The sequence below is a fragment of the Heptranchias perlo genome, chromosome 32, assembly GCF_035084215.1.
Source record: "Heptranchias perlo isolate sHepPer1 chromosome 32, sHepPer1.hap1, whole genome shotgun sequence".
Taxonomy (NCBI): Eukaryota; Metazoa; Chordata; class Chondrichthyes; order Hexanchiformes; family Hexanchidae; genus Heptranchias; species Heptranchias perlo.
In genome coordinates this window covers 20,526,492-20,550,573 of record NC_090356.1, presented here as the reverse complement: position 1 = coordinate 20,550,573, position 24,082 = coordinate 20,526,492, and the positions used below count along the sequence as shown (strand labels likewise).

Genomic DNA, 24,082 nt, shown 5'->3' with positions numbered 1-24,082 from the left:
AAACTTTTTTTATGCAGCGAGTTGTAATGATCTGGAATGCACTGCTTGAAAGGGTGGTGGAAGCAGATTCAATGGGGAATTGGACAAATACTTGAAGTGAAAAAATTAACAAGGTTATGGGGAAAGAGCAGGGGAATGGGACTAATTGGATAGCTCTTTCAAAGATCCAGCAAAAGCATGATGGGCCAAACGGCCTCCTCCCGTGCTGTACCTACTATGGCATGATAGTTGTCTACAGACATCTTAACAGTAGTGACGTAGTGGGGTGATGTATAAATACAGAGATCAGGGAAGCATCTAGCAAAAACAATGTGGTTGTAATGGAAGATTTTAATTTTCACATAAACTGGGAGAAGCAGCACAGCCCAAGTAGGAAAGGCAATGCTTTTCTAGAATGTATGCTGGACAATTTTCTAGAACAATTTGTTTCAGAGCTGACAAGGGAACAGACCATACTAGATTTAGTAATGATTAACGAACCAGAATTAGTTAACAATCTAATGGTAAGGGAACATCTTGGGTATAGTGACCATAACATGATTGAATTTGATCTTAGGTTTGAGAGGTAGAAGGGAGAGTCACAAACCAGGGTTTTAAATTTAAGTAAAGCAAACTTCGGTGGGGTGAGAAATGAATTGACTGTAGTAAACTGGACTGAACTGTTAATGGGTAAACCTACAGACAGGGAGAAGTATTCAAATAAATATTTGGTATGAACAAAATCAGTACATAACCCTAAATGGCAAAGGCTCCGCTTGTGTAGTTAAGAAACCACGGTCAACAAACGAGGTAAGAGACATTATTAAGCTGAAAGAAAAGGCTAGCACAAATGCAAGGAAAATTGGAAATTAAGCAGACTGGGAGAGTTAAAAAAGCAACAAAGGGATGCAGAGAAAGTAATAACAGGTGCAAAAAAGGAATATGAAAAGAACTTGCAAGGGATATCAAAACTATCAGCCAAAATTGTTATAAATACATTAAGAGATAGAGGGTGGTAAAAGGGGAATGTGGGCCCATTAAAGATAGACGCAGACAAAACTATTATGCATAATAAGGAAATGGCAGACTTATTAAATGAATACTTTGCATACGATTTCATTGTGAGGAAAGAGGACAAAATACCAGAGGTTCAAGGGAACGTAAAAATAAGTCAACGGAAGGAACTCAGTGGATTTAATATACATAAAAAATGAGAAAATAATGGGACGTCAGATAGAAAAATCTCCAGGGCCTGAGGGTTTCCATTCCATGGTGTTAAAAGAAATAATTTTTCAAAGCTCATTAGATTCAGGAATTGCACCTATGGATCAAAAAGTTGCAAATGTCACTGCATTATTTAGGAAGGGAGGCAGAACTTGTCAGTTTAACACCAGTTTGATTACTGGAATCTATCATCGGGGCTAGAGTGACTGAGCACTTGGACATGTATAAGCTGACCAAAGAGAGACAGCATGGATTTGTGAAGTGTAGGTCTGATTTAACTAATCTAGTTACATTTTTTGAGGTCACTGGTATGTGGATATATATTGTAGTGTTTGTGCATGTTGTCAATATGGACTTCCATAAGACATTTGATATTGTTCTGTACAATAGATTGTCAAAAATTAAAACATACAGAATTGGAAGTAACCTTGTGACATGAGTTGGTAATTGGTTGGGTGGTAGGAGACAGAGAGTAGGAAAAGAGGGAATGTTCTCTGATTGGCAGGATGTGACAAGTGGTGTTCCCCAGGGAACTGTACTGGGGCTTCAGCATTTCACCATATATATTAATGACTTGGATGAAGAAATAGGGAGTTGTGAATCCAAGTTTGCAGATGACACTAAATTAGGAGGCATTGTAAGTTGTACAGATGGAAGCAGGAAGTTACAAGGGAACATTGACAGATTAAGTGAATGGTAGATGGAATTCAATGTTGGGAAGTGTGAGGTCATCCACATTGGATACAAGAGACATATCAAAATATTTTCTTAATGGTGAGAGAGTAGGAGCTGTGGAGGAGCAAAGGAATTTAGGTATCTATGTACACAAATTACTACAAACTGGTGCACAGGTACAAAAAGCAATCAAAAAGGCTATTAGAATTTGACCTTTATCTCAAGAGGGTTGAAATACAAAGGTAAGGAAGTGATGCTTTAGTTGTAGAGCCTTGGTCAGATCCCATCTGGAGTACTGCATTCAGTTTTGGCATTGTACCTCAGAAAAGATATATTGGCCTTGAAGGGTGTAAGCGCAGATTCACCAGAATGCTACAGGGGTTTAAAGGGTTAAATTATGTTGGCAAGTTGCATAAACTTGATTTGTATGCCAGAGTTTAGAAGGTTGAGGGATGATTTAATCAAAATATTTAAAATGACAAAGGGATTCAATAGGGTAGATACTGAGAAACTATTTCTTCTGGTGGGGGGAAATCAGGAAAAGGTGGCACAATCTTAAAATTGGAGCTAAGCCAGATTGGAGTGAAATCAGGAAGCATTTTTTTCCACACAAGGATAGTGGAAATCAGGAACTCTCTCCCCCAATATGCTGTGGACGCTGGGGCAATGGAAATTTTCAAGCTAGAGATCGCTAGATGTTTGTTAGGTAAGGGTATCAAGGGATATGGAGAAAAGGAGGGTAAAAGGAGTTAAGATACAGATCAGCCACGATCTAATAGAATGGTGGAACAGGCTCGAGGGGCTGAATGACCTATTCCTGTTCCTATGTAATAATGTATGGTATTGCTTACAAATAAAAATTGTAAAATAAATTTAGTGCATAAACAGCATTTTTCTCATCCAGTGCAGTTATATAAATAAATAAACTATTGGTGTATTTCAAACACAGAAAAGGCAAATGTATGGGTAAGTTTAACAATTTTGTTGTGAATTATGTAACTTTTTATGCATTTATGTTAGAGAACCTTATTTCCAATTCTATGTCATCAGTTACTGAGGAGAAAAAATGTGGCACAAATGACTTGCAAAAATGTTTTGAGCAGTTTCATTGGTTCCCGTTCTCCTTCTTGCTCGCTGTTTTACTGACGTTATTCACTGACTGTTGGTTTTCATTCCCACTATTGATTGGTATGTTACATACGTGTTCTGTTGTGATTTGTTGTTGTCTTACAAATATGAAATTTGAGGCAAACACATGCAAATATGACATAATATTTGAATGTGTAATAAGTGATTCCTGAAGTGTCTTGAACAGATACACACCACTCTAGTAATCATATAGGAAGTAACAGTAAATTTAACAGCTTTCAAATAAGCATTTTTCATTCATGAGGCTCACTAATGCTTAAGTGACTGGAGCATTCAGGTGTTTTCTGATTTAGTTTAGACAATAGCAAGAATTATATAATCACTCATTTGAAGCATATTTGTCTTCCTGCAAGACTTTTGTAACCACAGAACTGCAATAAAGAACTTGTGCTTAGCATACTTTTTGTTTATTTATAATACAGAACAGGAGATAAATCACAATCAAATGCATCTTTGTATGACTTGTTTGTAATGGTGATGAAAATGATGCACAGGTGTTCCCCAAACAGCACAGTGGAAAAATGCAATACCTGGGGGAAACTGGGCTATAAAACCCAGGATGGTCCCTGGTACATTTTCTGGTTGTGCAGAGTTGGCTAATCTCAGTTTTGACAGCTGTGGGGATGCTACAGTGGGCTTCGGTATTCCTGGAGTGACCATTGCTGGAAAGTGCCCGTGTGTGGATATTGGGAGAGGAATCAGTCTGTGTGATGTCTCCCCTGGTTGAATGTCCTATCAGCACTTACTGGGGAAAAAACGGCCACTTGGGCGAGCAACCATGGAGACAAGTGAAACTGTACCACAGCATAGCCAACTCCTTAAGGGGAAAAGAGGTTAAAAAGAGAAAACACTTGACTCTTCCCGCAACCCCAAACAGAAAAAAGTTTGTCGAACAAATCTTAATGAAGACGGTGGCCCTCTGATCTCTGAATCTCGAAGGAGCTTCCTCTCACAAATTCATTCTCAAGCCACGATGGCTAAAATATATGTTTTGATACCTGAGCAATAAAAGTAACAATAAGTGAAGTAACTATGAGGGTTTGTCCCGAGTGCCACCCCAGGCCTGCGGGAGAGAGTCAGTCAGACACGCGCTGCCAACTGCCAGCACCCGCCGCCGCCATCTTGCAGGGAACGGACCCGCTTTCCCGAGCCCACTAAAGTCCTCCAACCACCCGCATACGCACGCTTTACCTCAGCTTTCACTCTCCCCTATCGGCCTAGGCCATTGGTTGCGAAATCCGGCACCTTTCGAGTCCTGTCACTTCGAAAGTGCAACCCACCAGCCGGAATGACACTGGCTTTTGAGGCGGTTTAAACCCCCAGGGAGGAAAGCTCCTCATCTCAATCCAGTTCAGTCTAGTTTAGTTTAGTCCAGTTCGTCCCAATCGTACTCCACTCCGAGTCTGGACACGATTCCTCGTCGGCGAGTGACAGGGGGTCAACTTTAACCCTAAGCGAGGCGATCCGGACCTGGATTAGATGAACCGGACCCGGAGTCGAGCCGGATCAGAGCCTCAAACACCCGGACCCGTGGCCGGCTCCTAACAGGTAACTGCCATCATTCAATAATATTCATTTAAGATTTACTTTATTTTAAAATTTTAATTCAAATATCGTCTCCCAATTGAAACAATAACTGTTCCCAGTTTTGTACCCTTTAATATTTCACATTATTTGTCATGTGTTTATTGGCACCTTTTCCTGTTTTAACATTTCGAACATAAAACTTGGTTTGATTTTGAAAGTTGGGAATGTTGCCTGTCCTGTTTTCATAGTAAAACAAATACATTCGATGTGTTTAAAATACTTTTAATTGTAATTGTGAGGAGGGGATCCATAAAATAAAACGAAAATCTTTTTATTTCGACGGTAAATTATTTGGGTGGGGGTGGGTTTTAAATAGAACATTCTTGGGCTCTTCAAATTCTAGTTTTATTCAGTCATAATTTTATCAAATTCACAACATAAGCCCTTTAAAAAATAGCACGGGTTTTATTCATGTTCAGAGAGGAAAAAGTAAATTCTGTATTGTGTTTTGTTTAAAAGAATTAATAATTCAGAGGAGAACGATGTGTTACAGCAACACCAGGATTACACTTTTTGCCTCCACTTTGCATTGTCAATATGATTAGAGTATTTGAATTATATATATATTTCACATTATTAAGTTAATTGTGGTTTGCTGAAGTTGATAATTCCAGATCAAGTGCTGGTAAGTATAATTTGTTTTAAATTCTATTCAAAGCTTTTGTGAGAAATAGTGTGTTTGTGTAATTTGTATTGTAGTCTGGGAACTGATGGTTTGGTAATCCTCTAATAAAATATATTTAGCATTCTGTGACTAAAGGATTGTTTCGTGATTGATAATTATGGTATTTGCAGTAAAACATAATTCCAAGCAATTTGTATTTTCTTCAACCCTGGTCTTGCCTAAAGCTTTTTATGAAATCAATAGAGGAAATTAGACCTCAGTAAGAGAAATGGCATTGTTAGTCCATATAGTTAATAAAGTTTAACTCTTATTTCACGAGAATCCTTGGCAGATTAAGGGGTGTCTAAAATCACTGCCACCTGTAAGGGATAAATCAACTTTATAGTCAGCAGGTATTGATAAATATCTGCACAAGTAAAACTGCTCAATAACTTATGGGTCTTCCAGGTGTATCCATTCATATTATAATTTTCTGACTAGCACAGATTTAACCTGAATTGTCTAGTAAAACAGCTTTACAATAAAACATTGGGAAACCATTCCTATCCTGATGATGTGAGAGGGGAAAAAACATTCTGATCATGTCATAAGCTTTTCTTCTATCAGTATATCTTAATTGTGTATTCTATAAATCTAACTTTGTTACTTCACTAGAAATATATGACTTTTTATTTCCTGGTGTATTTCTACTTGAGTGTTTCAATTGCACACCTAAGTGTCAATTATTGGAAGTATTTAATATATTTTTATACTATTAATGTACTTCATCAAGAGAACAATAATCTGAAGGGCAATTAAAATGCTCTCTTTGCCCCTGAGCAAGGGAGGGGGGAAAATCAGCCAGGGCTGCTCAGAACATGTGTGGATGTTCGGTGAGGACAGACCTAGTCTCTGCTGTCGTGCCTTCCATAGTTGAATATCCCACCATCAGCACCATTCACTGTCTAGGCTTGTGTGTTAAGAATGGTCACCTGTATGGGTTACTGTAGGGTGGCTGGCACCTGTGGAACCTTATCCATTTCAGGAGAGGAAGGGGAAAATTGGCAAAGCAATATCAGGAAAAATGGGAAAAGTAATAATGGGGTTGGGGACTGATGTATTCATAGTTCCACGAAAAGGCTGATCTAATCTCACTTGCAGCTGCACTTAGGATAATCCAATAACTCATCAACAAATATATTTCTAGTCTCATTTTTATGTAAGTCACTGTCAGAAATAACAATTATCATTAGATAGGTTGGGGAGGATAAGGGGTCATGCGTATAAATTATGTAAGGGAAGCAATAGGTTAGATGATAGGCAGCTCTTCTTTTCCCATAGAATAATAGATCTATATCAAAGGTCCAGTGTCATATACCCAATCGTTGAAGTCCCTCAACCTTTATCTTCAAACATAATAGAAAACTGTGATATCAGATTGCTATCTTGGATCATGCTAGTGTTGTCATTGGGCTCATTTAATGCATTGATGCCAATACACTATAGGAAAGTTCTCATATGCCAATATGCTTTAATGATGTACAGTTACATTTTTTACATAATCTTCTTGATTCACAATTTCGCGTTGTTTCCACCATTACTATCACCAGTACTTCAACCTACTATTATCCTGTTCTCTCTCCAGACACAACCCTAGTTTGGAAGAACAAATGCTGTAAGCTAAATCTGCTTTTGTATTGTATTTAGCAGTATGTTAGTGCCGCCGGCTCCAAATGTGTGGGTTTTGCTCAGCTGTCCGCAAACCCCAATGTAACCTTACTGGATTCTCTGTGGGCCATTGCCAAGAATGCCCTGTAAAATTAAGTGTTTCCGCAGCTGATTTTAGTGAATCTAATATGGCCTGCCTCTTGTTGGTTCTAGGACATATTGTTGCAGAGAGCCAGCACAGGCACAATGGGCCAAATCGCCTCCTCCTGTGCTCTACCTACTATGATTTTTTGGGGTTGCTGCTGGCAGTGTGGGATCTGTGCATCAGGGGGCAGTGGCACTGGCATCCCACTAAATATAATACTAATTTCATATGCCCACCATTACACTTTCTAAAATCCAGTGATGGCATTGCATTTTTTTTTGGGTGGGGGGGGGGTGTTGGGAAGGAGGGAATAAAGGCCTGAGCCCCACTGAAGATGTATAACTAGCTCCTGCTTTCTGATACTCTATATTGAGAAGCCTAGGCAAAGCCCCATAATGCAGAACACCACCAATTTTGAAAAGAGTAGGAGGGAATACTAATGTAAATAAATCAGTAGTAGTGTTTGGGTGACACCAAGGTTTTAAAAGCTTGAAGATACTAACAGGGTCTTGATTTCAACATAAACTGAACGAAGAATGTGTAGGATGGCACGTATAGAGCTTGCAATGAACAAGCGAAGAAACAGTGACTGCTACTATTGATAAAGAAGAAAGACTTAAGATTGTGAATGGGTAATTGCTAGAGGCCAGAAGTTGGGGGCGAATCATTTAACAGATAACGAACTTTAAATTGAAACAGACCATGAAGATGAGCTATAATATTGATCCTTACATATTATTACATTCACTTTGCCGATGAAATGGGGAAAGGTGCATCAACTGCTAATACACACCTTTAGAGCTGGAGCGTCCATGTTTTTTTAATGGACCAGTTAGTACCATGGAGTTTCATAGGCACATGTAAAAGAAAGAACTTGTATGTACATAGTTTCTTTCAGGATGTGAAAAAAGCTCTTCACAACCAGTGAATTCGCTTCTGAAGTGTAGTTACTCTTGTTATGTAGGGATACACGGCAACCAATGCGGACAGCAAGGCCCCACAACAATGAGATATGACCAGTTAATCTGTACTTGTTGGTGTTGCTTGAGGGATAAATGTTGGCCAGGGCATCGGAATAAACTCCTCCTTGAATAGTACCAAGGGATCTTTTCTGTCTTTTACCGAAAAAATGTGCCATATGAAAAACTGTACTTCTGACAATGCAGCATTCCCTCAGAATGACCTGCTGATGGAGTGGAGGGAATGAGAAGTAAACCAGTGTCAGAGGAGGAAATGGTGCATGCAGTGAGGATGTTGGAGAGGTGGGAAAGATGGTAGAGAGTGAGGTGTTTGAACGTGGAGAAAGCGCTGGAGCCCAAGATGAGATCTGGAGATGTGTGTCACAGGTTAACAACTTTGTTAGAATAGCCAGCAGAATTTCACCTGAATGCATTAAACAATTTGTTTAAAAATAGCTGGAGGAATTTCTTCCCCTGTGTGTGCGTTGATCAGCAGTGAGCTGATTATCTCCCTTTTTATGAGGCTGTTGTCTAGACTGTATTGTGGAGAGAGTTGTCATTCATACGAATGAAAATGAAAGGACAATTGGGGATTCATTGGATATGATGTTTATAAAATGGATTGAGCGAATCGTGTGTGTGATGGCCGCTCATGTTCTAATGTCATGTCTACCATTTGGAAATAATTCATATTAAAAATGAAAGCAGACTTGCTGCAGATAGAGGTGCTGCCTTGGGAAATAAGTCATTTGGATAGTGCGTGATGTGCATTTCTTTTCACTGTTTAGTTGCTAGCTGCAATTGCAGATTCTATTACTGTTGGTTTAAGTCTGCCTTTAGGATGTTATTTGTTGGTGACAGTATGGTTGCTTAAGGGAGCATTTGTTTAGTGTGTGATATTTCTTTGTCCATAGTATCTGAACGAAGAGAAAATAGGTGTGTTCCGCGGAGGACACCTCCAAAGAATGAAAATAGTTCGATGATCATTACAAATGGCAGTGATGGGCTGAGTGTTGTAAAAATCACACTTTCACTGGTATGACTTTACAACCAGTTACAGTGTTATACTTACACCTCTTTGATATAATTAGTTTAATCTTTGATGGATCATGGATATGGGGTGGGGGAAGACTTGGTTAACATACTCTTTGTTGTGTCTCTCAAATCGGTTCACGTAGAATGATTTACATTACAGTACAATGATGTATCGGCTGTTTTGCACACAGCAAGATCCCACAATCATCATTGAGATACATCTGATAATCTAGTTTGGTAGTATTGGTTGATGCACCAGGCAAAGCCCTTTGCTTTTCTTCGAATAGTGTCATGGGATCTTTACTGTACACCACTACAGAAGGGTCATTGGTTAATGCTTCACCTGAAGGGCTACTTCATATTCAAGGTGTAAAAGTTTGCTCTGGTCAAAATTTAATATTGCACTGTTTGCTTCACATTAGTTTCAGGGAGTACTTCTGGACAAGAGAGTCAGTTAAAGAACCTTTGTGATGTCACAGATCATACCAGTTCAAATAATCAAATTTCATGTGGGTGTTACATCACAAAGTAGCTTCAACTGTTTTTTTTCTTGGACTCTGAAAACTGTTGAGGAGCGGGGACTAGCTAAGTGATAGCAACTTATTTGTGAGCTATTTTGCCAGCCTCGCTTGTGAAGATACAATACCTCAAGGCTGCCTGTGCTATATCCTCTATTGTGTCGAAATTACAAAGCTGCTACCGTATTCAGAGAGCTTTTGTTTTTGTTTTAATGAGAAATCCAGGTGATTGGCAAGACCCATAGAACAAGGATATCATAAAGGTTGAAAAGAGCAGCACAGAAGAGATTAATAGTGTTGAAAGGTATGCATTTTTAAAAATAAAGCAACTTTGAGTCATGAATACACTCGAAACATGGAGGCGGGTACCTCTGTGCAAACATGAGAAATTTAAAAGAAATTGTAATTAAATGTCTAACACTTAGTAGTGCAAACTGTTATGGATTTGGAGTGCGACTTGGCTGAGGGTGACATTTCTAGGCTTCTCTTTGCTTGTCAAGTCTGCTCAGTTGGGGATGGGCATGTCAGACATATCTGGAGAGAAACAACTTGTGACTTTCACAGGAAATTGCTCTATTGTTGTGGTTACGGTGTCACTTCATACCTGTGTGAGCTGATGTTGGCCATCTGTCACACATTTTGTCTATCGTGTGTCTTCTATTGACTGGTGCAATGGGATGATCATGATGTGGGGATATGAAATAAGAGGAGGCAACCTTAAAACTCCATTCACAGCATTCATGTTTAGATGTAAAACAACCACAGGATCAGCAGACAAAATCAATAGGTGTCTTATATTACTGAAGTTTTGTTCACTCTTCAATTTTCAGGCCTTGTTGTTGTTGTGACTCCATTAGGGCAGTGGTCACCCTCTAGTACCTTGCTTAAATGGCCATTTTTCATGTGTAAACTCTATATTTTACAAGGATGAGAACTGAGAGGTTATAAATATCAGGAAAGAATGAACAGGCTGGGGCTTTTTTCTCTAGAAAATAGAAGTCTGAGAGGTGACGTGATAGAGAGATAATCTTTAAAATTATGAAGGGGTTCGATCGGGTCGATGTAGAGAAGATGTTTTCACTTGTTGGGGAGTCCAATACTAGGGGCCGTAAATATTGGATTTATTAATGACTATCTTATAAAGAATTCAGGAGAATCTTCTTTACCCAGAGAGTGGTTAGAATATGGAACCTGCTGTCACATGGTGTAGTTGAGGCAAATAGCATAGATGCATTTAAAGGGAAGCTAGATAAGTACATGAGGGAGAAAGGAATAGAAGGATAAACTGATAGTGAGGTGGGAGGAGGTTCGTGTGGAGCATGAAGACCTGCATAAACCAGATTGCCTGAATGGCCTGTTTCTGTGCTGTAAATTCTATGTAACTGTGATGTAAGTGCTGGCAGGCACTATCCAATTGTGGATGATATCAAAGCTGAGCCAGATCCTGTTCTTGAAATCCACACGTGCACATTTCCTGCTGGAGTCATTGAATAATGATCAAAAGCAAGCACCTGGCTGATTATCTCTTTTTTTGAAACCCCCATTCTCTAACTCAGAGGCATTACGGCGAGTTGTAATACCCGAACTGCTTCCCTGGCCGAGATTGAACTTCAGCTGATCCAAAATTCTGTCGCCGTATTCTATCCCGCACCAAGTCCTGCTTGCCGATCGCTTCCATTCTTGCTGATTTACATTGAGGATCTTCCTTGTCTATGGCTTGGAGACATTGACCTTACCTCTGAGCTATCGAGGGAGCCTTAAATCAGTGACTTTGACTGCCTATCGTTGAGTTAGTTTGTTAAACAAATGTCGTTGTCCTCTTTTTCCATATTCAGCAGCTCTTGAATATCTGGCTGAGCATTGAGGTTAGATTCTAACCCCCGAAAAAAACAGACAGATCACTAATTTGAAAGTCTGTTTAGGGCATATGGGTGACCAGCAGTTAAACAATTTTATTGCACCATACTGATATCCTATAAGGACATAGGAATGTAAAGAATAGGAATAGGCCCTTGTGGTCCATCTGACCTGTCTTACCGTCTAGGAAATGTCATATTGCACTCTATCTGTTATACACCTCATCACATTTCAGGATTTCTGACTCTTTCGCTATGCAAGGATCTTGGTATGATTTTTATTATACTAGTTGCTCAGATGAAGTGGGAATAGAGGCTGGGGGATAATCAGGATGTGGAGATGTACTTGAGTCCTTTTGTATTTCCATGATCTAAGTTGTTATGTCCAGCTTTATAATGGAAACTGCCGATGTACCAGTAAAGGAGGTAGTAACAATATTGGATGGGATAAAAATAGATAAAGAGGAGGTACTTAAGATTGGCAGTACTCAGGGTTAGAAAAATCACCCAGTCCAGATGGGATGCATCCTAGGTTACTGAGGGAAGTAAGGGTGAAAATTGCACAGGCTCTGGCCACAATCTTCCAATCCTCCTTAGATATGGGGATGGTGCCGGAGGACTGGAGGATTGCAAATGTCACACCCCTGTTCAAAAAAGGGGAGAGGGATAAACCCGGCAATTAGATGGCAGTCTAATGTCGGTGGTGGGGAAATTTTTAGAAACAGTAATCTGGGAGAAAATTTATTGGCACTTGGAAAAGTATGGGCTAATAAATGAATGTCAGTACTGATTTGTTAAAGGAAAATCGTGTTTGACTAACTTGATTGAGTTCTTTGAAGAAACAGAGAGGGTTGATGAGGGTTGTGTGGTTGATATGTGTGTGGACTTTCAAAGGCATTTGATAAAGTACCACATAATAGACTTATTAGCAAAATTAAAGCCCATGGGATTAAAGGGACAGTGGCAGCATATATACAAAATTGGCTAAGGGACAGAAAGCCCTGAGAGTAGTGGTGAACGGTTGTTTTTCAGACTGGAGGGAAGTATATAGTCGTGTTCCCCAGGGGTCAGTATTAGGACCACTGCTCTTTTTGCTATGTATTAATGACCTGGACTTGGATATAGAGGTATAATTTCAAAGTTTGCAGGTGACATGAAACTTGGATATGTAGTAAACAATGTGGAGGATAGTAACAGACTTCAGGAGTAATTGACAGAGTAAATAAGGAGAAAATGTTTCCAGAGGCAGAAGGGTCAGCAACCAGAGGACACAGATTTAAGGTGACCGGCAAAAGAGCCAGAGGTTACATGGGGAAATGTTTTTTTACGCAGCGAGTTGTAATGATCTAGAATGCACTGCCTGAGAGGGTGGTGGAAGCAGATTCAATCGTAACTTTCAGAAGGGATTTGGATAAAGACTTGGAAGTCAGGCGGTGGTAGAAGTTTAATTGGCAGCCTTACTTGAGCAGGGAGAGGTTTCCTTTGCAGCCTAGAATTAAAAAGTCTGGAAATCCGCCTGCTAGAGTTGGTAAGGGGAGGGAAACAGGTCCTTTCTAGAAGAGTTGGGCTAAACAGTGAGAAGGTACTGGTGGAAAATGTGTGTTCTAGTTTGCTGGCAGGGACAGGGTGGTGTGCTTTATTGGTTTATATGTTGTTGGAAGTGTTAAGGAATAATTTACAATTCAGGATTTACCAGTCTGTTCGGTCACATGTAATCTCTAAAATAAACCAGCCTCTTGTTGTTTGTTTTTGTATTGGCCCAGTCTCTGTAGAGTGTTCATCACTTCTGCCCTTAGAAAGAAAGGAGAAGCTCGTGGAGCCATGTGTGAGATTACAATATCCAGCTCATTTGACATGGGGCTTTATTGTTACAGCCCCAGGTCACACTATCGTATGACTAGATATTGGGCAGTAAAGGTAAGCTGATCGTAAGGGTTGCAAGATCTGCTTACGGGAGAGACCAGTGAGGGAATATCCAGACCAAACCTGAAATTTGTAACATCCCTCTTATTACATTTGTCTCCAACTCTCTTAAATTTGTTGGTACAGTCAGCCCACACTGCCGCTCTCTTCAGTCCATTCCATACATTCACCATCCTCTGTGTAAAGTAGTTTAATCTTATAGCACTTGCTCTTTAACTTATTTCCAAAATAGCTCACTGCATTGTGGGATGTAATTGGTCCCCATCTTTTTAAAAAAAAAAGTAGCTAAGATGGATCTGGGTAACTATACGTCCATTAGTTTGAGATCAGTAATAGGAAAGAATCTAGAGGGAATCAATTGGGATGTAATACATGATCACTTGGATGGAGAGGGGCATATTAGGGACACCCAATATGGTTTCAAAAAAAGGTCATGTCTAACAAATGTGATTATTTTTTTGAAGAAGTCACCAATATGGTGGATGAGGGAAGCCCAGTAAACATCGTCTACTTAGACGTCCAAAAGGCTTTTGATAAGGTACTGCACAAGAAGCTTCTCTACAAGCTCGAAGCCTCTGGTATTAGTGGTAATATATTGAGCTGGATTGGGAACTGGCTGGAAGTAGTTATAGTTGGAGTTGGATCTGTTTGGCGACTGGTTACCAGTGGTGTCCCGCAGGGATCGGTGTTGGGAGTGTTGCTTCTTTATTCTTTTTATTAATAATGTAGATGTAAGTGTTGGGTACACGATCTGCAAATTTGCAGATAATTCTAAGATTTGTGCGAGTGTCAGGACTGCAGACGATGCTCAATTGCTTCAGGTGAATCTTGATATGTTGGGGGACTGGACTCGTGACTGGCAAATGATGCTTAATTTGGAAAAGTACAGCGTTATGCATGTGGGCATATACATGCAGCCTTCGGGGAAAAGCATTGAAGCAGGTGGAGAAAGAAAGCGATCTGGATGTTCTTGAGTATAGATCTCTAAAGGTTCATGAACAATGCTGTGAAGCTCTAGCTGGAGCAATTAGGGTGTGGGGTGCATTTATAGGACAATTGACTATAAGACAAAGCATACTTTTTTGTGTTTGTACAAGACGTTCTTTGTCAGGCCTCCGTTAGAATATTGTGTCCAGTTTTGGTCGTCTCACTTGGTGGGTGATATTGAAGCTTTTGGAAAGGCTGTAAAGGAGGGCCACTAGACTAATTCCCAGTTTAAAGCATCTTGGTTATCAAAATAGGCTAAAAGAGCTGGGACTCCACACTTTTTAGAGAAGTGTAGACTTAGTGGTGATCTGATTGAGGTTTATAAGTTGATAAAGAGAATAGATTGTGTTCAAGTTGACAGTTTGTTCTGATTAAATAGGTTAGGGAGGACCAGGGGTCACAATTTTAAGTTGTACAAAGCCAGATCTAGGTTAGATGTTAGGTATTTTTTCCCCCAGAGAATAGGGTATCTCTGAAACAAGCTGCCAGCTCGTGCGGTGGACGCCAATTCACTGAATTCCTACAAGTGCAAGCTGGACCTGTTTCTGGCTGGGGCTGACATCACCTCGTACAAAAGTTACTACATAGAATCTGTGCCAGAGTGATCACCTGGACTAGTTTCGATCGCCTGGGGGCTCAGAGAGAAATTTCCCAGTTTTTCTCCCCCCAAATTGGCCTGGGTTTTTAATCTGATTTTTCGCCTTTCCCAGGAGATCAAATGGTTTTGGGTGGGGTGAATATACAAGGTATCACAACTGCATGGGACAGACTGGATGGACTATAGGGTATTTTCCTGTCCATCATTGTTCGTATGTTCATAAAATAAATCCATACCTCACTAACCTAAATTGTTTTTTCTTTCTCCCTTTTCTAAGTTTGATGCTATGTCCTCTTGTTGCAAAATCTGTGACTGTTAAACATATTATTGTTTATGTACCCTTTAAGATCTTGTATACTTCTATAAGATTGTTCCTAAAATGTCTCTTCTCCATTGCAAACATTCCCAGCCTCTGCAACCTCTCCTTATAACTCGAGTGCCTAATCCCAGCTATCGATATAGTTGCCCTTCGCTGCACCCTCGCCAATGTCTGGCCATCTTTTTCATAATACCGTAACCAGAATTATGCACAGAACTCCTGGGTGGAATCAGACCACCATTCTGTACAAACTCGCATGTAATAATGCTGCCAAAGTTGTTTTTGTAAGAAGTTTCCTATATTCTTCCCTCCCCTGATTTTTTTTTTCTCCCCTCCAAAATGGTGACACTTGTTTGGGTATAGTTCCCAGGGTGTGCCAGTCTTCTGATAAATCATCCATGTGCTCCTTTATCAAGTGTGACCTTGGGCAGCATTTCTGTGAAGGGCAGCACAGGTGAACCTGATTCTATTCTGATGTTCATTCGTGCTTCCAGCAAGAGTGACTGAATAGAAATGGGAGTGAGAGCCCTACTTTTTTTCTCTTCTTCCCTTACCGCTGCTCTGACTGTGATCATATATCAAGAATCAAACCCTGAGTCTTTTGGTCTGTGGCTCAGTTCTAACCAGTCGTCTTCACCCACTTGACGTTGGGAGAGCACTGCATTATTTTTAAAGTAAGTATCTGTGTGTGAAGGTAGAGTGATAACCTGATTGTAGTCCAGCAATGCATTTCATCATGCACTGTTGCTAAGTTTCCAGTGTCCACAAGAGATATTGGATTATCATGTATTTCTTAACCAGTTTTGTGTCTGCCTTTTTGTGCAATAATTGACTAGTTCAAATCATTGCTTTGGGCTTTTACCAAATGTTCACACATGCCTCTGCCTGATAGGCATGTATGTAGAAGAGCCCAAATTCTCAGGATTCCTGTAAACCGGTGAAGCCACGTGAAATCTTTCAGTTTACACTGTTGGCAGAAGAGACGTGGACTCTTGTAAATTCAATTTTTGCAATTTGACTCAAAGACCTCCTGATTTTTAGGGAATATCTGATACCTGCTTGTTAAAATGTCAAGAGTCTGCGCTCAAGGTCAAGAGCCCTGAGTCTAAAGTTAGTGCGGTTCTGTTTTATTTTGGAAAGAAGTTAAAAGGCAAGTGATGAATACTTGTGACAGAATGCTTCCTCATCTGTTTTCTTTAATAATCTCCAGAATTTCAGTGAGGCATAACGGTGAGTGAAATTTTCATGCTGCGTTCACCTGAACTGGGACAGGCAATAATGTTGGGTTGTGCCAGAGCTATATAACTGAGCTTGAATGAAGTACTGATTGTTGCAGGTTGTCCCCGTCATTGGTAGTGCAAGGAACAATTTGAGGTGACAAGTTAAAGCTGCTTTTAAATTGGTTTAGTGCTGCTAGTGGCACCAGCTCCTACTATAATAAATTTATTATTGCTAGCCTTGGTGAATCCAGTAAGTTTGCTTTAAGTTACAGGCTGCAGGCACTATCAAGGTAACTAGTCCAATATAAAAGCAGGTCAAGAGTATACACAACATTTAATCGTATGGGAAAAGTACCAGTTTCCCTATAGCATATAGATATCAGTGCTTGAGCACTGATGAAAACATCGAATTTGTCTACAGAACTTTTCTGTAGTAGGTGGAGAGGTTTGTTGGCTTCATCTCAACAGTGAAATGTATTCTTGAAAATATTCTAGCCAGTACTTTTCTTCATAATAAATGGAGTTCATGCAGTGATTTTTATTCAGTTTTTGATTAAATGAGTGTTGTGCTAGGACAGGAACAAACTGAAGTGCTTTTGATATTTTTTTTAACTGCATGTTACTTTGATAGCACCCTCATAAGTACAACACAAATCATACATGGTGATATGTTGTGACTGAAGCAACCAACTTCACAGGTGCAATGCTGTCTTGTTCTAGCACAGTGCGGCCTTTTGTTTGGGAACAAAGTTGCAAAATTTGTCCAGGGTTCCTATTCCTGATCACTCTCGCTGAAAGTTTGGATGTGTAGGCCTCCAGTGAGGACAGAATCTGGCTCAGCTATAATGCACCTTGATTTGAATAACCTGCTGTTGCTTGTGTGAAGTACTGGAAGGTGCCCAGCCACATGTGGATATGGAGCAAAGACTCTATGCCTTTGGGAGCTAAAACAAAAATTAGCTTGGGTTTGGGTGGGGGTTCAGTTGTAAATAGTGAATTTTGCTTTTGTGGTGTACGTGATGAGATTGTGATCATTCTCGCTTCTTTTTAATTATGCAAACTGGAATCTGAGAAATAGTACTGCCCCATTGCGTGAGGGCGCACTGATGAACATTAACTATGAAGAGCATCATGGCCAATGTGCGATTTTCACAGAGGATTAACAATTCTAATTGTAATCAATAAACAACTTAATTATGTAGAAATAACCATATAACATTTTTCTGCAATTCCATAGAAGAATTAAAAGGATGCTCCCTGTATCAGTGCTTCAGCTGAAAATTAAACCATTACCAAGAATTGTATGTTGTCTTGCTTTCATTATTTGCAAAATCTTTAAGTGCGATACTCAGAGGAGTTGTTGAGTCTGTTGGCGCTGGTTTAATCTGGTGGTCACCTCTGAAGGTTTGATTCTCCCAACGCTCTCCTTGCCAGTCTCCTAAGCTCCACCTAACACACAACTTTGCTATCCATGCTAAGTCGTGCATATTCATCATCCTCATCTTCTTTGACCTCACTGGCTCCTTATCTCCCGCTGCATCATCTTTAAAACCCTTGGTCTCATTTCAAATCACTGTATGGTCTCATTCCACTCTATTTCTGCCATCTTCTCCAGCCTTGTGTACAGCACATAACCTCCGTTCTTCCAACTTGAATCCACTGTACGCATATGGCTGTGTGTTTTTCTCCTCTTTGCTGCACTATCTGTGGTACAGCCTTCAGCCACCATGCCCCAGAACTCTCTTAATTCCCTTCATCCTCTCCCAACCTTCAAAGGCTTTAAAATCCACCTGTTCAATCATGCTTTCACTCATCATCTTCTGTAACTTCTCTTCCACTTCCGTCCTCAAATCCCATGTACATGACAGGCGGCGCGTAAGATTATGTTTTGTGATTTGCTGAAGCATTTTGGGTTAACTATTCTACGCATCTACGAACCGTGGTACAACTACCACCCGGGAACGTCAGAAAAGTCCCAACCAAGATATAGCACAAGCTGGCTTTTCACTTCTTGTTTCAGCAGCTCCTTCCAGGCTGAATGAGATCTGTCCAATTCCTTCATCTTCTCAAGTCTCCGAAGTTAATGACTCCAATACAGTAGGAAGTAGAGGGAAAAGTGTTGCAAAAGCAAAAGGAAGGAAAGGGAAAGTGAAAAGTTAAAAAGGATGAGAGTGAAAATTGAGGTAGATAGATGGACTTTTTTTTGCAGACACTTGACCACTTGTCTATAGTGATATGAAAGCAGAAAATGCTGGAGAAGCTCAGCAAGTCAGGCAGCATCTGTGGAGAAAGAAACAGAGTTAACGTTTCAGGTTGAAGACCTTTTGTCAGAACTGGAAGATGTTAAGAGAGTTAAGTTTTTGAGTAAGTACAGAGCTTGGGGAAGGGAGTGGAGGGGAGGAACGAACAAACAAAAGGGAAGGTCTGTGATAGGGTAGAGGGCACGAGTGATCAAATGACAAAAGGGATGATGGTGCAAGGCAAGGAAGATGCTGATGGGACAGGTTAAGAAACAAAAGATTGATCAGGAGTAGTTGTAAATGGCAGCAGCAGAACCATTACCACCACTAGCTGACCGAAAAAATGGGAGCAGTGTTTATGACCTGAAATTATTGAAATCAATGTTGAGTCCTACACTGACCTCGCTGTCCTCAACCTCTTACACTGTTCCAATGAAGCTCAACGTAAACTCGAGGAACAACACTTCATCTTTTGTTTAGGCACTTTACACCCTTCCGGACTCAACACTGATTTCAGTAACTTCAGATCATAACCACTGCTCCCAATTTCCCCTCCCCCCCCCCCCCCCCCTTTCCCTGGCTCTGTACTTGCTTAAAAACTTTAACTCTTTTGACGAAAGGTCTTTGACCTGACACGTTAACTCTGCTTCTTTCTCTACAGATGCTGCCTGACTTGCTAACCTTCCCTTTGCTGAGCTTCTCCAGCATTTTCTGTTTTTATTTCAGATTTCCAGCATCCGCAGTATTTTGCTTTTGATTACCTATGATTGATTCAGAGTTTTTTGGGGGGCACCAGCCCAAAAAAGTTTGAGAACCACTCAACCAAGTAGTGTTGTTCAAATTTATTGTCAAAAATGACAGTTGCCTTCAACAAAGGTATGTGTGTGACAGCTAGCCTACTATGACCCTATCATCGTTTTGTTGTTGATTTACCTGTGCTGCCAACATTAATACCACTTGCTCTGAGCCTAAGGCTATTGGTTTAATTCAGAGGTGCAATGATCATCTCAAGACTTGAATTCAACAGTGCCCTCCTTGACTGATCCTGATTAACACCCTACATAAATTCCATGCATCTAGAACTCTACTGCCCCTACTCCCACTTGGGGTCAGCAACTCCAAACTAATTTCTTCCATGATATCATCAGCATTCACTATTTAAACTATTGTAGTCACTTTTTAGTAGCAGTGTTAAAGTTGTTTACAATTCTTCTATTTTTAAAAAAAAACTATAGGCATACCTTAATGAAACTAGCTTTGAATTACATTTTGAATTCAAACCTTAAATCACAAGGTACTAGAATTTTCTTTGTATACTAACTGCCTCCCCTTAAGTTCTTCTGATGACCTGTGGTTGAATGTAACAAATTATTCTTCGACAAATGTTTTCTTTCATATTCTTAATTTTTAAAAATCGAAGAACATGGCTAATAGTGAAGAAAAACTGCAAATACAGGAAATTCACAGGTTTCTCAGCTTCTAAAAGAGAAAAAATAACAATACTTTGGGGGGAAGATCGATGTTTAGGGTGGAGGTCATTCATCAGAACCATTCTGATAAAAGGCCCACACACAACGTTAACCTGTCTTGTTTCTTTTAGATGCTGATCGACTACATTGTATTTTTGTCCTGGCTGATGATAAAGGCAGCAGTATTGAGAAGGAATTAAGCGGAACTGGGCAAACTTTGGAAGCAATTTACTCCTTGATTCACTTTTCTAAGTCTTGCGCATATTTCCTACTTTTTTAAAAATAAAATTACTTTCATCAGCAACAATGTTTTTTTACCAATATTTACCACTCATCCCCTGGACTCCTGGTGGGCTATGAATACCACAGGTGCTGCCAGACCTTTGTTACCTCATCCAATTGACCTTTCCTCCTAAAAACCTAGATGGTGCGCACTGGGGGGCTTCCCAGTTGAGCAAGCCTGATCTTGTCCTCACCTGACTTCCACAAATGTGCACTTTCCAGCTGGGGTTACTGAGCAGAGATTGGGAGGAGGAGCGGGTCCTAATTAATGTTGTTCCCTCACTCTAGCTACTGAGGCAAATTATATCTCCTCTCTTCCCCTTGCCACTAACTGGTGTCCTGGCAGGGTTTTTAAAAAAAAATATTTTAATCTAATTACTAAGTTTTTTTGTATGCTGCTGGGATTGGGTTGTCCAATTTTTATGATTTTTTATGCCTGGCATTGAATTGTTTACAATGTCACTTTCTAACTGCAGCTTTTTTAATTTCAAAATGTACTTTATTTCATAGGATTTAAAGATACATACAGTTCAATGCAAATATCACAATTAATTCCAAAACCAATATATTACAGATCGTACACAAAGCAATCTCAATATTATAATTTAAACACAGTATTTCTTATGATTCATGGTGTACAATACAAGGTGGGGTGGCCTTTCCCCATAGGGCCTTTGCGTAAGTCGCACCTCGCTTCAGTGCGTCCCATAGCACGTACTCTTGGACTTTGGAATGTGCCAGTCGGCAATGCTCGGTCGTGGACAACTCCTTCAACTGGAAGACCAGCAGGCTTTGGCCGTCCAAAGGGCCTCCTTCACCAAGTTGATGGTCTTCCAGCCGCAGATGATATCTGTGCAGCATTTAACAATAGAATGTGTGCATGTGCTAGTTTGGTGGAGGGAGAGGAGAGGAGAGCATTGAACTATTGCACTGTGTGGTTGTGCTGAGATCTAACTGAACCGTACATTTTAGTGTCTTATTTTTACCAAAGAATTTAAAAATCACGTGCACAATGTAAAAATGTAATGTAACTTCTTGTATCCTTGTAGTCATCAGCTTTTTGGTATTGCTCCAATTAAGGACATATTGTACTTGGACCTAAAAGGAGTTAGTGCTACAGTATGAAGCCGTGTTATGATCTGTAAATATTGCAAATAACTGTAACACCTTGACTGCATTTAATCTAGCAGAGCGTTGGATACAAGGGAAAAATGGTATTCAGTCTGATCCACTTAAACACTGTGAACAACAACAACTTGCATTTATATAGCGCCTTTGAAGTAGTAAAACGTGCCAAGGTGCTTCACAGGAGCGAAATCAGAAATTTACAGTTTTAGTTGTAGGTGCCAAAATTATATAATTTGTTCAAATATGGAGGGAACGGTCATATTCCAGCGGTAATGGGACCAGTTCTGGGGCAGTAGAGAGTTGTGGTGATGGGATGGTGTGTATCTGAGCTAGGATCAATAGCCTTGCGGGAAGAATAACTCGAATTGTGGGGAGGGTTAAAACTAAAATAGCGGAGGACAGACAAAAGCAGAGTTGAATTAGTAGCTTGCAAGCAAAGCTTTAGGTGTATAGGAGGTAAGGGTGTAGAAATGTTAAAGGTTCTGCAGGGGAAGATAGTTTTGGGGAAAAAAATCAGGATAGAGAAAGCAAAAAGGGATGAAAATGCCAAACCAAGCAAATTCAAACTAAAATATGTATATTCATGCACAGCGTATAATAAAATTACGGAACTAAAGTCATTGAATTAGAAAATCATGACAATAGCCGTAATTAAAATGTGGCTGCAGCTGAGTCATGATTGGCAGTTAAATATTCTTGCGTCTAAAACTTTCAGGTGGGATAGGGAAGAAGAAAGTAGGGGGGAATTGCGATATTAATTAGACAGTTTCTGCTTGGTTGCACTGGTTTTATCAGCGCAATCTGCCCGAACCAGCGCAAAAGATTGCCGAAAATGAAGCGTAAGTTACATCAAGTGTAAATCGAGTTTCCACGACCTTTAATGCTAGTTCAAAAATCATTGTGCCAGAAGCCGGCCCAGCCACAAAGCTGAAATAATGAGGACGGCGCGTTTACGCCGATTGCAGCCGTTCAAGGAGGGTCTTCAAATTAAGCTCGTTTTCTTAGGTGCACTGGCACTAGTAGGCACGTTTTAAATGTTTTTAAATATTAAAAAATATTTAATTTACTAAGAAACTGACTTTTTAAAATTTCAAAATATACTTTATTTCATTGAACTGTGTGTATCTTTTAATTTCTATGTAAATATCACAATTCAAACCAGTACAATTCAAACCAAAACACTACAGATCGTACACAAAGCGATCTCATTATTACAATTCAAACACAATATTTCTTATGACTCATTGTGTACAATACAAGGCGGGGTGGCCTTTCCCCATAGACCCTTTGCGTAGGTCGCACCTCGCCTCACTGCCGGCAGCATGTACTCCTGGACCTTAGAGTGTGCCAGTTGGCAACACTCGGTCGTGGACAGCTCCTTGAGCTGGAAGACCAGCATGTTTCGGGTGGACCAAAGGGCCTCCTTCACCGAGTTGACGGTCTGCCATCCGCAGGTGATATCTGTCTCGGTGTGCGTCCCGGGGGACATCCCGTAGAGCACAGCGTCCTGTGCTCCCAAACTGTTTGGGATTACCCGGGTCACATACCAATGCATTTCTCTCCACACCCTCTGCGCAAAGAGAGGTGGATGACTGTTTCCTCCCCGCCACAGCCTCGAGGGCAGCTCGTGGTGGCGCTGAGGTTCCATGTGTGTTGGTAGGACTGCACATGGAGGGCCTTTCTCACCACCATCCAGGCTACATCCTAGTGCCTGTTGGTCAGTTCCGGCGACGAGACATTCTGCCAAATGGCATCGACCGTCTGGTCGCAGAGGAAACCCCGGATCGAGTTCACCCTCTCCGTTCCTTACAGGACTCTTAGAACGTTTCGTGCTGACCACTGTCTGACGGCCTTGTGTCAAAGAGGTTCCTCCTCAAAAACTTCTCCACCTGGGACAGGTTGGGGGGGGTTGGGGGGGGGGGGGCGAGGGCGGGGAGGAGACTGTCTAGCCGGACGGGAAGTCCTGTGCCTGCTCGGCCAGAATAGCCAGACCAAGCTGTCTGTTGGACAGGTAGAAACTCAGCACGTAATGACAGTTGGTGTTTGCCTACTGGGGCTCTACACATATCCTGAGGCAGCTACACACAAAAGTGGCCATCCGGATCAGAGTAGCATTGGGGAGGGTCTTTTTCCCCCCCCCCCCCCCACCTTTGTCTGAGGGCTTGTACATGGTGACCCTGTGGGACGCCTTCTACCTTGGACCTCCAGACAAAGTGGAAGATAGCTTGGGTGACTGAGACGGCGGAGTTGTGGGGAGTGGGCCAGACCCTGTTTATGTGGAGCAACACCGCGAGTACCTCACACCTTATCACCAGATTCATGCCGGTTATGGAGAGGAATCGCTCCACCCACATACCAAGCTTCTGTTTGGCCTTGGCGATCCACTCCTCCCAGTTCTTTGTGCAGGCCAGGGGCCCCTGAACCAGGCCCCCAGCACCTTCAGGTAGTCGGACCTGACAGTGAAGGGGACAAGGGACTGGTTCTCCCACCTGTCAAAGAACATGGCCTCGCTTTTTA

At 40.9% G+C, this 24,082-nt stretch overlaps 1 protein-coding gene across 7 annotated transcripts in view; it reads left to right on the top strand.

Annotated features, from left to right (window-relative positions):
• Window positions 1-4,103: 4,103 nt before the first annotated feature.
• The window catches only part of LOC137301143 (kazrin-like), a 656,751-nt gene continuing 636,772 nt past the window's right edge, over window positions 4,104-24,082 (top strand). For 2 of the 7 annotated variants that reach the window (XM_067970588.1, XM_067970589.1), the window contains exon 1: window positions 4,104-4,575. The gene's annotated coding sequence lies outside the window, so the exon portion shown is untranslated. The remainder of the gene's footprint in view (window positions 4,576-24,082) is intronic. The other 5 variants (XM_067970585.1, XM_067970583.1, XM_067970586.1 and 2 more) reach the window with 3 other exon arrangements.